The following is a 16,396-nucleotide window of genomic DNA, read 5'->3' as shown; positions in this document are numbered from 1 at the left end:
CCCTATTTAATTTCTTGTTAAATTATATAAATATTTTTACGAATATAGGAAAGATAGTCTTGAAAAATTTGTGAGGACAACATGAGTAAATTTTTCAACGGGATGATAAGGCGATAATGGTGGGGGCCCCAGTCACTTTGTTCTTAGAAATTTTCCAAGCACCCAGGTACATTTGAAGGTTAAGATTTATGAGTTTAAAAAATAATGTTTAATCCGAAAATTACGTGAAAAAGTGTCCTCGACTAAACTAATAAAAGTGATGCCTTTTGGCAATACACATTTTAATCACTAGGAAGGTCAAAATTAGCTAATTTTTTAAGTTAGAGTGATTTTCTTCGAAAAGATTGATTTTGTAGCGTGAATTAGCAAAATTATACAACGGATTTTCTATAAGAACATAATTATTAAGAGATATATTTAAGGGTGTATATTCGGATAAAAGTTTATACATACATATATATATATATATATATATATATATATATATATATATATATATATATATATATATATATATATTGATCCTGATGTGAGTTAGTTCTAATATAAATTCACACCTGATATTAAAGTAAATATTCAAGTTCTAGGTCTGTTTTCCACTATCCTCTAAGGTTCTTTTGCAGGTTAATCATTTCATTTTCTTGTTCATAAAACTATAAAATTCAAGAACTGGTTCATTACGGAAACTGAATTTTTATAGTTGAATCTTTTAGTTACTTTTTGCTTAATTTTTCTAAGCTATTTACCATTTTCTTAGCAAAACAGTCTTATAAAATTGTAACACAAAATGTAATAGCTGAAATCCTGTTTTAAAGCAAGTAAATTTACTTGACGTTGAAGTGTCGGTAGCAATCCAGAATTAGGGAATTTCGTTTCAAATCGTCATCTTGATTTGGCCATAATACTATAACTGCAAACAATTACCAATAAAAACAGTATGACAATTTAGCCTGGCCACTTTTATGGAAACAGATTTAATTATGTTACTAAACTTATGTAATATTTGCTACTATTCATATTATCACGATGCAGAAACAATGAAAATAGACAAAAAGAGCAAACGCAGGAACAAAGGAAAAATGGAATAAAATAAGAGAAGAAATTTGGGATACTAGAAGGATATTGCCTTTAATCATGAGATTAAATACCGAAATGGCTTACATATAGATATGAATTCTCATGTCGGAAAAATAAAATATTAAACTATACGTAAAATTAATTATGGATTTTTGTACATATAAGCGTACGTTTTCAGACAATAAACATTGCATAAATGTAAGAAATATAGAAAATTATTAACAAAACCGAAATTATTTACTGTAACATTAGTTTGATGAGCAGTTTCGTCTCCTTCTTAAATGAAATATATATATATATATGATAGATATATATATATATATATTCCGCTGTACATTTCAGGATACGCAATCACAAAAATGAAAACTGTTGTACATGTTGTAATGTTATTATTGATGCCTTTTAATTTATAACAGTTTTCAATCCTTAGTCCTGATTTTTTGCCAGGTACGGAATCATAAAAAATTTAGGGCTGTTGTTTCTAATACTATAACGTAGCTTTACAAGCTGTCGTTCTAATATATATATTCAGGTAGCGAGGTTTGGCCTATATATATATATATATATATATACATATATATATATATATATCGTATATAAAAAATGCTTGATTGCAATTCAATATTTCCTCTAATTGTATACGTTTTATACAAATTAGTTACAAAAATAGTAACTAATTATTGTAGATATAAAGGTTAAAAATATATCCTACTGTTTTAACAATTGAATTATATTATTAAGCAATGAGTATGGATATTTAATAACATATCTTTCTATGGTGTTTGAAAAAATCTCTCTAGAACGAATTTGAACTAACATGTTAGAAATTTTGTATTAAAAGCATTTCTAGAACGCAGCGCGTGAATGATGCAAGCAATAAAACTTGGCAATATTAATTTCTTGGTCTTATTATTGCGCAAAAGTTTTTCCATTTAAACTTTTCTGTATCCCTTATAGTTTCCAAGATCCATTTAATGTACATAAAATTTGGAACACACTGTATAACACACTATGTTGGACACACTATGTCTTAATAGTTCGTCCTAAAACATCGGCAATACAGAAAATTTTCGTTTTCTTGAATATAAATTAATTTACGAATTGGTTTCTATATAAATTTAATAATTAAATTGTCTGTTTATAGAAATTTAAACTCCATACAAAACATTCCATTTCCAACCATACAATGCATTTACTAATTTTGTCAACAATAAAATTCTGAAAGCTCTGTTCTTATTGAAATTAGTTATAAATTTAAAACAAACTCTCCAATTATATAACTATAAACAATAATATTAACAAACAGAAATAAAAAGGTATATAATTGAGGTGTTTGTTTGAAATTTATAATAGATTACATTTTATTATTGCACAAAAACATGCCAAATACTAACTCATGTAATGTTACGTGAGACTGAAATACAACTCTGTGATGGTATAAATCACAGTCACCGGAAACCCTATTTTGGCCACCTAATAAATTCCCGGAGCGCCACCCGCTCCAAATTGCCTTATACATAATGTGTTCCTCACACGATGCATCCATTACATTTCCACCTGGCCAAAATTAGTTTCGCATAATGTACATCCTGTATTCGTTAGCTTTCGCCACAGATATCACTAGAAAATAGTTAATATAAAATACAATATTGTAATAAATTTATATTGTTTGCAAAAACCTTAAAAATTACATTTATTCTATGCTGTAAAACGCAAAAAATAATAATACATCATTATGTACGCTCAGTTCTTGTTCAGGTCGGAGAATTCATAACCTATGGTACATTAGTATGTACCTACTGAAATGTAAATACGTGTGAGTTATACATTTGTCCTCTACTATAATGTTTATAGAATCGTACGTAATCGCGATCACTTATCTAGTTGAAACGTTCGAGACATTACAAATACAATAACGTAAGATGATTTATTGAAGTAACTTTCAGATGAATACAGAAGAATAAATCAGTGGTGAAGGAGACTTATGATAAAAAGGGAGAATATTGAAAGCAATTAATTCGAAAAAAATCTATGCTACTTACAAACTTGTGACAATAGTAGTTCTTCTGTGTCATTATATTATTGTCTTATGATAGGTTGGCAGTATTCTTTTATTTAACAGATTATGAAGACAGTCATTTATACATTTAGTGGACCATTTTTAAAGGGTATGTAAACACTCATTTCAGTCTTTCTTTCCGTCTATCTATGCCTGTCAATATTTAAAAAATAAAAAGTTGTTATTTTTATTTTAAAAATTTATTTGTAAATTTGTTTTAATATAAGTAATATCAACTTTGGTGTTGGTTTTATTAGTAATCATAATGGAAAAGAGATAACTGCAGAAAAAGAAACTATTTTTAAAGAAACTGTGTACTATCCTTTCACTATAACATTTGCGATGTAGTAGCAGATTTCACATCAGAACTGGCGTGGCTTCGCATGCAATTTACTTAAAAACATCAGATATATCATGGGAATATATGTTTAAATAGTATACCTTGTGATAAGTACTGGTCACGTGAAGGTATTCTAATCTATTTCGAATAATTTTAATTTCAGTTTAAAAAGTATTGAGGCTCTAACAGATTTTTCGAGATATAAATAACAGTATTTCTCTGCAATACTCCATGAGTTGCTTAAAATTACAGCGGTTTAGCTACTATCTACTTCAAAGAGATCAGTGTGTGCAGGTCGAATGTACCAGTTCATCCCCAAAGTAAATTTTAGAGTCCCCCAAAGATCGATTCTGCGTCCAAAATAAATAATATGGTAGCGTACGTTGAAGATATTGCTTCCAGCTTTTCTACCGTCAATTATGAAGAATTTCGATATTAACAATAATGATATACCAGTTTTCACTTGTGTAAATTTACATCTGAACCTAAAAACTGTTTCTATCACATTTATTGGGTGGATTAGATACAATTATTACATTAAAAATAAAAATACAGTTGTACAACAGAATGAATGTGTTAAATATCTTAAAATAAATATAAAAGATGTACTCAGTTGGCGGACCCATAAACAAGGTGTGCCAGTCTGTCTCTTCACCTGTATTCTTTATACATTGTCTACTACAGTTACTATTTACTATAACATCTAGGCTTTACGTGGAATCTGGTACAAGGTCCAAAATAAACGTTTTTTTATAGTAAAAATGAAAAAAATGTGGTATAGTGTTACAACTCACTCATATTACCAACACAGTTACGTGAAACAAGTATTATAACAAAGTTTAGACATAGAAACAGAACAATAAACGTGAATAATTATTTTCTGACAACCGTTTCCTAATCTAACGTTTAAATTTTCATAACTTAATATTTCATTAATGTTATAAGGTAGTAAATTAATAAGCTTAGGACCAACAAAATCATATGATTATTTGCAATAGTCACCAAAGGTCTAGGAGTTTTAAATGTTTGTTCTATTGGCCTTCAAAAACACAATAATAATCCGGAAATGTATTTATATAAGGTCTACAATTAATTAAAATTAATTTTAAACTGTTGAGTCAAAGAAATTATACACCTACAATTAAACAAAAATAACGTTGTTTAATGTTTGACAATAAAATTATATAACTTATTTTGCGTTGTATAAAGTACTCGTTCTAAAATTGTGAGGAAATCGTAGAAGTGTAATAAAACATTGTTAATTAATATCAAGTAATAAATACAATGGGCGTATTTTAGTATACTGTTTTTCAACTCATACAATCTTATAAACCCCTCTTAGTAAATTATGTTATGAATAAGCATGTGTTCCATAAAACATGAATTTAATGAGGGTCCTGTCATTACAAAACCATGCTCTCATGTGAGTGCTACCACACGAGCGTATTTGCATGTTAATAGGTTATTAAATTTAATTAAATTGACGAGTACCTTGATAATACCAGCAACTACCTATTTGTAGCGATAGTATACTGCTCGTGTCAAGGTACTCTCTAAATACCTTCTTGTATAGTGTGTGAAAGTAATTAATAAAATAAAAATAATATAATAATTATTTAAACTTATGTAAATAATTATTCAACTTTCATTCAAATACCTTATTTATATCATTGATATTGTCAAAGTCATTGATGAATTTCCAGCTCACATTTGTTCAGTATACATACGGTCTGAAATCTAAGAATTCTCGAAATTTTGTGATTTTTTAATTTTATATTTCAGTTTGCACCCATTAAACACGGCCTCCTGCAAAAAGTTATCATGTCGTCATTACAGTACCTTACAAATGTATTTTGTCTGAAAAAAGTTTCTAATGACGACGATGATTTTTTTGTCTGTGAAGTAATGGACTTAGGTTGAATTAGTTTTGAACTTCCCAGAACCGCTTGCTAAGGAGTTTTATGGGGTCCATTTAATTTTTGTTCATGTCACAATAATATAATAATATTTATCACCTTAAAAATATGATTTACAATTTTAAAATTGAAACCAGGCATGGTTTGAAACTCTTGGTTTTAAAACGTTACTCCTTCCACAAATATTTTAACTTACCATGGTTGCCTAAAAACAGCCACACCGCGCCTTCAAAACTATCTCTATTAATAAAAATTTCAAATTCACAATTTTGTTGTATTTTATTATATTAGTTAGAAATCCATCCTCTGATACTATAACTTTATCAGGCCTGTGGTCATCATATGTGAGCTCAGCGTATCCCTATTATTGGATGTTGTTCAGGCTTAGTACTGGATTATATGGACATTCTTACATTAGACTTTGAATTTTGGGTGTCAAGAAATGTATGTGGCCAAATGTTGTCAGGTTCTAATACTGGATCTGAAGGCACCATACTCCGTTGACTGAGGTTGAAGGGGGTGTTAATTTATATAAGAGTCCAGCGATGTGATCTGTTTGGCTGTCACATCTAACACTGATATGTTTAAATTAAATAACGAAAGGGATGGATACGGTTTCTTGGAGTGTACGATCATTTTATAATGTTATTATATTTTACAGTCTGCATGAAAGCAATGGATAGCGTAATTTGTAGTTTATATTACTTGAAACAGCTAACGGCAAAAACATTTTATTTGCTACTCTGCAAACTTACGATTACTATTGAATACTAAGTAATCTTGTTAGTTTTAAAAATTACTCTGTTACAAGTACACCACTCTTGTTACAAACAATAGTTTTACAATAAAAATGAGTTTCTTCAGAAATAAATCTTGCTGGATTTAAAGGTGATCAGGTGAATACACCACCATTTGGATCCTAAGTACGAAATCAGATTTAAACTATTGTTAACTTGAACTATCAAATGTTCGACAATTTGAACAGTTAAAACGCATCGGATGAGAATAGTTAGTTAATTACTACCAATTTCTCTTTTCAGAATGTTGATCAATAATCTGACACCCCACTTGTATAAATTTCATGTTTAATAATAACAACTAACTTGCGTTCAATCATACAATCCTGTAAAATAAATGTGTATGATAAAAGAAAGCTTGTTATATTTTGACTTAAACATATGGAAACAACAAATAAGGCCAAAACAATGTTTATAAATTAATCCAAGTCATATGAGCTATGCATTCAGTAGTGTTTCTTTAGTAACATAGTTACGAACAAAAAAAAAACCCAAAAATTACAAAGTTTTAATACAAAAATAATGACTACTACGTGTATTATGTGTTTTAAACTTTGTTTTTATTCACCTCTAAAATCACGCTTTTGTGATATTGATTTTTCAGCTTTACCCTTAAATTTTTATTGTATTATTGAAGAACTGTAAGCTTTCTTCAAAGAATTGTATAGCTCCTGCAAGTTTTATTTATTACTATTACAGTTACAGTTAGTACATTTTATGTTTTCAAAGCAAGTGACGCTTGTAGCAATAATGATATTACAAAAATAATTAAATTCGCCCTATACGTATGTTCATACATTGGTTTATTTATACCAACAGAAATTACATATTAACAACTACATATTTATATATTCCTTATTTGCTCCACATATTACAACAGCAAAATGTTATCTACAAACTACTTTTATCACATAATAGTGATTTTACATTTTCCTTATACTAAGTCACTAGATTTTATTGAAGTAGGTAGTCAATTTCATCATGTGAAACTTCAAAGTTCGATATATAAATAACTCGGTTGGTTAGCCACATGGCATAAACGTGGTTCTATTTGCGTACAAGTCCCTTCGAGGATAAGACAGGTTAAGCCATGACGACAGTTCCATTCACAGACAAGATTAGAGAGATGCTGCGGCAGTTTATCTTGACTACATAGAGCCCGGTGTTAGTCCAGAGTAGTTATGGACTCTGGAGAACTTTAGACCTGTAGTTAATGGTGACTTAGACATTATCTCTGTATGATGAGTATTATGTCACTTGTCAAAATAATGCATAGGACTGTTTTATCTTTCATTTAATAAAACTATTTGTTTTCTACATTATAAATTCAATTCAGTACGTAAAATTATTCATGTTTGAACAAAATTCATACCATCATGGTTAAACAATGAACATTACATTATGCCGTTCACGCATGCACCGTATTGTTTCAACTACAGAAAAACAATTAATTGATTTCTATTTTTATGCTTTTATTTAACAATATAATTTGAAAAGTAAAAAAATTAATAAAGTGTGTTACCTATTTATTTTAACACGATTCTATTCTAAACATCAACGGTACATTGAAGATTTTTAGTAAATGTGTAACATAAAGTAAGATAATGCCTCATTGCAGTGTTTACAATATATATAAAATAAGTTCTTACTTATGGTGAAGGCAGCTAGAAAGATTAAACAATTTAAAATAAATAGTAGTTATAGTTTTAAATAAAAAAATATGTACATCTTAGGTCTGAGGTTTAAATATTTTTTAAATAATTCGGAGTCAGTGTGTACTGAACAGTGTTGAGTGAAAATGATTTTTTTCATCAAATTTTTTAAATTGTGATTGTGTTACCAATGATAGCAATAGGTTAGTTGAATAAGTTGAGAGTTTTTTTTAACTGCTTACAGATATGATGATTTATTATCGCTTAGTATTTTTATCGCTCATATTTTGTTATTTTGTAAGTGAGCTAAACGTAAACACTGTACTCCCTACCTACATAGTATTCGACCAAACAAATTATTAAACAAAAAAGCGTTGTTTTATAATTTGACGATATTTGTGGTATTAATGAGATTTCTTTTATTAGAATATGTTACGCCGTTTTAATAAAATTCAAGTAAAGATTTATATATATATATATATATATATATATATATATATATATATATATATATATATATGTAAAAAATATAACAATGCACCGGTAAGTGCATTGTTATATTTTGAATGATTTGTTTTCTGGTAAAAAGTACACAATTCCATTGTGAATCTCGTAGGACATAGGACATAATTTTGGAATAAATAAAATAACTATGTATACTGTACGCTAGATCTTTCTATAATATAGCTATAATAACGACTCCAAAATCCACCGATAACAATAATAATTGGTTATAATATTTTAAGATTTAGCCTTAATAAGGTGGATGTTTATTTTCTTTTTAATTCCAATCTAATTGTAAGATGTAATTATGAGAGTAAAGATTCACCTTTATTATTATAACATAAACAGTATAGAGGATGTTTTCTAAATTTATTAAATATGTATACATATCAATTTCACTGACAACATAAAACATTTATTCTCTAATGGTGCTGATGACCATTACAGGGGATTAGTCCATTATGAAAAAACGAAAAATAATACAAATACATCTAAGTAAAATGTTCTGTTAAACGTTGAATGTAGAGTTATAATGGTGGGAAACACTCCACTCGACTACCGGCTCTCCACAAAGGTCGCGCACTTCCGCCTGTACTTGATAGAGGCATACTGAGCTCTCTCTCCCGCTCTAGCCTCAAAATCTCGTTCTCAGTTTGATGATCACAATACACATAATTCTATAAGTGAATTCGTTCTTCCATTAACAGATTGAACCTTCCATATTTTTTTGTAAACTGTTGAGAAAGTTGTGATTAGGCTACAATCGATTGACTATCCTAAATTTAGTCTTGATTCTTTCGATCCCAATGATCGTGTATATGGACGTCCACTGTAGTTACAACGTGACATACATCGATTGCGTTGCAACTTGCTATAATTCTATATGCAGATTAGTTGTACATGACAAGTAACTACATAGTTTATTGTTTAGTGAGAATTACATCGTTCTTTAACCTTATTACTTATTATTTAGAGTATTATGATATGCGTGTATGCAGCTCTTTAAAATCCGTGTTTTTTTATGTTATCCCTATTTAGTTTCACTTGACTCGTAATCCTGAATAAACTTTAATTTTGAAAAACGTTACTTTTATAAAAACATGTATTTTATAAATAAGTTAAATTAATAAACTTTAGTTTAGTTGTTAATTTTATCTGAGCATTTGTATAACATTATTATTATTTTTAGCGTAGTATAAAGCTAGATTACATATTTGCAAAAGTTCTTATTGGATAAGTAGTTATTTTTTTGTATGATTAATAAAATGATTTTAATTATTAACATTGGTTATATTATTTTTCATGAACTTATACAAAATGGTAAATTCATTGATGTAAATTTGAGTAAAAAGCTTTGATTAAATTGATTACTTGCTCGGATAACTGGGTATACTATGTAAAAATTACTGGAATCAAAAGAGAAAACTCAGCCCTACAACTTTCAAATTATAGATTTAAGTGATAAAATAATATAAAAATAATTTAAATGGACCTTAACCATGCAAGTTTACAATCATATCGTCTGACCTTTTGACGTTCTGGAGAAGATGGAATTGCTTCCAAACGTATTGACGGCTGACACACTGGCCCCCGGGGAGTCACTTTATCTGGTAGACAGTTTCAAGTGCAGCTAGATTGCGTTGACTGTGTGTTTTTTGCTTTGAATACTAATTCTGGGAAAGAATAAAATCGTCCAATCTATTCCTGCTACTGAAATGAACATTGTAAAAATGGTTTAGTTTATAACACCGTTAAATTTGTTCCAAATTTTCACCTTCTAAAATAACATAAATGGCTCTGATTTTGACTATACAGTTCACGGACAAATGTACCTCTAGTATATAGTTAAAAACTTTTATTTTACAGAAACTAAAGTTGCATTATATTTGCCTTCTGTTTGACGAGACTCATAACTGTAGAGTTTTGTATTTGTCCTTTAATCAAAATAATAGGTAATATAACTAATTAGGGGAAGTTAAAAATTTCAAATAACATACAAATATTCGATATGGTCATAAGATTAACGATAGTCATGTAGTTAAAGATAATTTAAAACATAATAGTGGCGAATTAATAACGCTTCAGAATAATATAAAAGTAGGATTAATAACTTTAATTATTTTACATTCAGGAGAATAAAGAGCTTATATAAATACGAAGATCCATTGTTGTAGCAGCCGCCTTATGGCAATTTAGATGTAAACTCAACAAGACGAGAACAGAATAAATAAAAATGAAAAACAGAATGCCTATGAAAAGAAAGAAATATTTGTTGCTCCCGGCTTGGACAAGCGTACCTTTAGACTAGCACTGTTCGCCTATGCACTGACAGTTTTCTTTGACTCAAGTACCTTTGGAATCTTAATAAAATTCGTCAAAATAGTGGCGCCTAGTACTTTTTTTTAATTTTGTTACATCACAAATATTGATATAATTTTAAAAATTATTCCGTTTTCTTACTGTAACCGTATGCTGTTAAAAAGGACTGTTCTTTTTTTCACTGTATACGCGGATAAATACTACGACATGTTTCTGTTATTTTCACGCTCTTAACCCCTTGAATGCTGTGATAACTCTTGCAGTACTGACACCTCACTGCGGGGTTTTTTTGCCACTTGCAACCAAAATTAATATGTTAATCATTTTATTGGCAAAAACAATATTATACAGCACTCTGAGTACTATTTAATTTAGAGGGCCAGTTCCAGAATACAATAAGGAGTAATTAGGGGGAAACCCGTATTTTTATATAATGGGATGGTGGGGGGGGAGGGGGTTGAAGGAACTAAAGAATGGGTAGGAAATTATCTGTTTTATAATTCTTTAGCAAGTGAAAAATAATACTCACAATGAAAAGAAACGTATTTATTTAGAACATTTGTTTGTATTTACACTTTGTAAAGCTCTTTGAGTTATTATTCAATAATTTTTGAGTTCGTGGAATAGTGCAAAACACGGCACCACACACAGCCCAAACATCGCATTCAGCGCACTGGGTAGCGCGATTCGCGGCGTTTCTGTTTCTCCTTGTTTTGTGTTTTTACAAACGTGACAAATACGTTGTGCATTTTTCTTTTTTTCCGTGGATGGTACAAGAAGATGGAAAATGACGCTGTGTTAGACGCATTGGATTATCACCCACAGAGGGTCGGCCACCTTTCTGTTTTGTCCGTGGTTCCAAATTATCAGCCATTATTTGGCGAACAAGCTCTAGGTGGAACTGCTGCAACGTTGGTTTTCTGCCTGTTTGACAAAGGTATATGGCATGTGCATTTAATATAGACATATCCAAAAAATGGAAAAAAAAATAAGCTTCTTATACCATCGAGTAGTTCGGCGTACACATTCTACATTGACGATCATCATGTCCGACCTGTCAACTGCTCCCATGTTTTGGTTGTAGTCATGAACAGATATGGGTTTCACAATGGCCGCTTTTGTTTTTCTGTCTAGTTTACCAGTAGATACCATCTCATCTTTGTGCTCCGATGTCAGCATGGACAACTTCTCGTTTATCAATCCACCTGACTGCTATACTTGTGCCATTATTTAGGGCTTCCCGCTCACCTACTACTTCTAGCTCTTTCTGAAAACTGTTGCATTCCCAATCTTATAGATTTTACTGTCCCACAAGCATTAGTTTTGTTTTTGTGCAAAAATGTAAATAAAGTCGGGACTGGAATACCAGTTGTCAATAAATAAGCAGTGGCCTTTGTTGAGATAATTTTGGAGAAGAGTTGTCACAATTGCTCCGGAAATACCAAGATTTTCGGAATTGGAGTAGTCAGTGTCTTTCCCAGTATAAACAATGCTATCAAGTATGTAACCCGTCTCACAATCACATAACAGGAATAATTTAATTCCAAACCTACTTCTCTTTGAGGGGATGAACATTTTGAAGCCAAGCTGTCCTTTGAAAAGCAACAAACTTTCGTCAATGCATAGATTTCTAAATGGTTTTGAAGTTGCGGGAAAATGCTGCCCTGAAAATATCAACCACTTCCTTTATTTTACTAAGTTTGCCATGAGCGGGAGGAAGTGTATTATCAGAAAAGTGCAATAAACGCAAAATAATAAAATACCTGTCCTCTAGACATGCATTTAGAGACACTATTCTTATGAAGAGGGTCACTCGACCAATAATCTTCAATGGCTATTTTTTTGTTATGTACCATCAACATTGTAGTAGCCAAAAATAACTTCATTTCTTTCTTCGTAATTGGGACCCACTTTTTCAATCGAGAGTGTTCTGAAGGGGGGGAATGTGGAAACAATGTACTCAAACTGTTTTGTTTGTTTCCAAAACAATTAAATCTAACAATTCGTCAGTAATAATTTTTTCAAAGCAATACAGTTCAGAACAATTCTCTGAAAATGTGTCTGAATCCACTACCCCACTTTCCGAATTATCAAATTCAAAAAACTTGTGGAATAAAATCAGTTGATGTCCATGAATGAGTGTATTTAGTTTTATTTATATTAACCCCTTCGTTTTTTATTACTTTGGTTTTTTGATTTTACTTTAGGTTTGAACAGTTTTTTTTCTCTCTATCTTATTCTTTTTTCTATTTACATTAGAGGTAGTTTTTTTTCGTTTAGAAATTACCCTACTCGGTTCCAGGTAAATTCTGTTCCTCAACGATGTCAAGATCACTAAACCTCCTCTAATAATAGTGTATTACAATCAAGATCCAAGTCGGATTCAGATTCACTTACCGATAATGTTGGCTGGTATAAAGGGTCAGTATCAACAACGTCATCATCCTCTGATAAATCACTCAAATCCAATCCTATTTCAGAACTCGGCATTTCTAAAAATCTTCTAATCTCATACTCGCCTTCGTTATCCATAGACATAATGGTAGTCTAATTATCCAACAACAACAAAATTATGTCCAGTAGTAATACTATACTAGTAATTATATTTATATAAATAAACACTATATAAATAAAACACCTCAATAAGTCCGAAAACACATAAAAGCACAAGACAAGACCACTTCTGTGACTGACATTTGACAAAACTTATTCAGAACAGAAATGCACGTGGTTTTGTGGTAGTTGAAATATAATATATCAGGTAGCAGCACCAATCAACAAGAGAATAGTGTCCAGATAGTTCATATTGAGGCCGCTAGATGGTGTGGGCCCCTTTGTTCAGTAGTAGTGACTACAACAAAGAGATACATCGTGTTCCGTACATTTACGGGCGTAGCAGTGAGGGCTCCGCGGACGAAAACGTATATGTACGTTTACAGCAGTCAAGGGGTTAAGGACATGCATACGAAGAATGTTCCTGCTTGGTTTCTGGATTCTGTTCCGTTAACTTTTTTAAGTGTTCAAAAATAGTCTCCCGGTTAAAGTATTTTTAAAAGTTCTATTTATTAGTTATACATTTTATGAGGTACAAGACATTTTATACTAATACAAATTTGTACTCATACAAATTCCATGTTCAAATTTTTAGAATCAGTAAAATGATTGTGCCATTTGGTTCAATAATATACTGAAAAAATCTTCATTAATATATCAACCAAATTTTATCTCAGATAGTTTTGAAATATTATTCTTAAATTAAATAAACCACTCGGTACTTTATATAGAGCTTAAAAATATTCTAAATGTTTCTTAATGGATAATCATTGAGAAATGGTTTATACATCTACCATTAGGAGAAACCTATGACGTTTGTTTCAATTTACACATCCAAAATTTATTCCATGGATAATAATGTTGTGTATTACGATAGTTTGTTTTATGTAAAACTCTACGTTTTAAATTGGCTAAGCTATATATCGATTATTCCATGCGCATAAGAAGCGGTAATCTGTCAAATACCTGTCAGCCTTTGTGTCATGGCTGATGGATTACTTTCACATTTCCTCATTATTTACCATTTGTATTTATGTAATTTTAGTATATTAAAATGTTAGCAAATTAAATTGTTGTTTGAGCTGATTGGAATGTATTTGTTATTTAATTTAAATAACTAGTGTATATTTCTTATTGACTAGGAATATGGTCTTTACGAACTTACTCATCTCATTTAAGTTGTATTTGCTATATAGTGTACTACTATTGCTTGTTTTAACTTGTACATATCGAATCTCTTATTTATAACCAAATAAACCGACCCAATGGAGTATAGAAGGACCAGAGAGAACGTAACTAAAGAGGTAGTTCAAAGACAGATAGGTATACTAACGGTCTAGGCTCATAATTTGTTTACTCTAAAGCCATCGAACCTCTTCCATGAATAAAAAGGAATCTGTATTACACGTTTGAAATACCCAGGACCTTCCTATCATGAGTTAATGCACGTACGAACTGAGAAATTGATAGATATACGGATGGTCTACTCTTTCACTTTTCAACCATAGAAACTGTATGAATTTACCTTTAACTAAGGGGATCTATGTTGGTAGGTTGATTCTCTAGTGCCTTTCTTTGAATATTTTTGCCCGTATGGGCAGAGGGACGGGCAGGCAGACAGACTGCCCAGTTTTACAGTACTGTTCTTTATTGGTGCCGGAGAAACCCATGCACCAAGTTTTGAATCTCTTGGAACTTTCTCTCAAGAGAAACAGACACACGAGCAGCGACACATCTTCAGTATGACTTTAGTAAATCGCAATGTTCGCAGAACGTTTTTAGTTTGACATATTATACGCGAATAAGAATGGTACAGAGCAAAATAGTGTAACTACTATCAAGTCATTACGTATATATTTGGCAATTTAATTTTTAACCTCTGTGTATGTTACACCTGCTCATCCATACTCGAGAAATGACATAAATAATGTCTATATCTAAATTTAATCGCACCTTTAGTGTTATATTCCTATCCATACATACCGGTGGTCTCGGAATCCACTGATATTGATTATCTGAAACATATAAATTGAAGGTAAACTTCGAAGGAAGAAATTTAGTAATTGTAGCAAATCTGATAAACGAAATATTTTCTTAATAAAAAAGGTTTGATAAACTATATGACCTGGTAAATAAAAAAAAATTGTTTTACCTGTCAGGGTTTTTTTCACGTACCCTTCAATCGATATAAACTCACCACTAAAAATTAAATTAAGAAAATCAATTTAGTATATGATTGTGTTATTTATAATACATATTATAATAAGTGTATTATAGTCCAGTATTAAAACATGGCATATTTTCCAATAAACACTATTTATAATATTACATAATTCATTGAAATGAAATCCACAAGTTTAAAACTATTGTTTTCCTGATAGAAATCAAATCTTAAATTGCAATAACATCTAATCTAATAAAAATAGCTCTGGTCTAATAAAAATACACTTGTTTACATCGACATGGACTTCACCATGTTGTTGTTACTAACTAAAACTCCAAAGCATTTAATTTAAACAAATTAAATTATAATTTGTTCCTTCTTGCATATATATGCTACCGAGCCAAGTACAGTCAGAACATGGGAGTTTTGTACGACTGCACCACAATCACTCGGGCAAACGAAGTTGGGTTGGACGGGAAAGTGATCAGAGGAAGCTCTTAATCTCATTTAATCACATGCACGTTGAAACTCAACTAATGGGTCAATATACAATAATGCCAGCTTACGTCCCAGGTATATACATTAATAGTTATATATAATGACATTTATATAACTGCACAGGGTGTGTAAGGTTTGGTTGGAAGGTGAAATGGTGTGAGGGAGTCGTTAAACAACTTAGATCACAATCATGCTGACTTCCTACTTAGATTTCAATGTACAGGGGTCCTGCACTCACCGACGTACCTTCTTAAACATTACAGATATATAGCTATATGCAATGGCGAGTATACGAATGGCATGTAAGGTTAGAACAGATTGGAGAAACAGTGGAGAAGTTGTATATATATATAAGTAGATAGTAATATGGGGTTCCTGGCGCACTTTCGGAGCCGACCGAAAAGCAATGTAAAAATACTGTTCAATGTACCATAAAGGAAGCTGAGAAATAACACAGCAAATCTCAATGAAAAATTAACCGAATCTACAGTCGTTCGTCTCCAAAAGCGATCGGTAC

Source organism: Homalodisca vitripennis, chromosome 7, assembly GCF_021130785.1.
Source record: "Homalodisca vitripennis isolate AUS2020 chromosome 7, UT_GWSS_2.1, whole genome shotgun sequence".
NCBI lineage: Eukaryota > Metazoa > Arthropoda > Insecta > Hemiptera > Cicadellidae > Homalodisca > Homalodisca vitripennis.
This window is presented reverse-complemented; position numbering follows the sequence as displayed.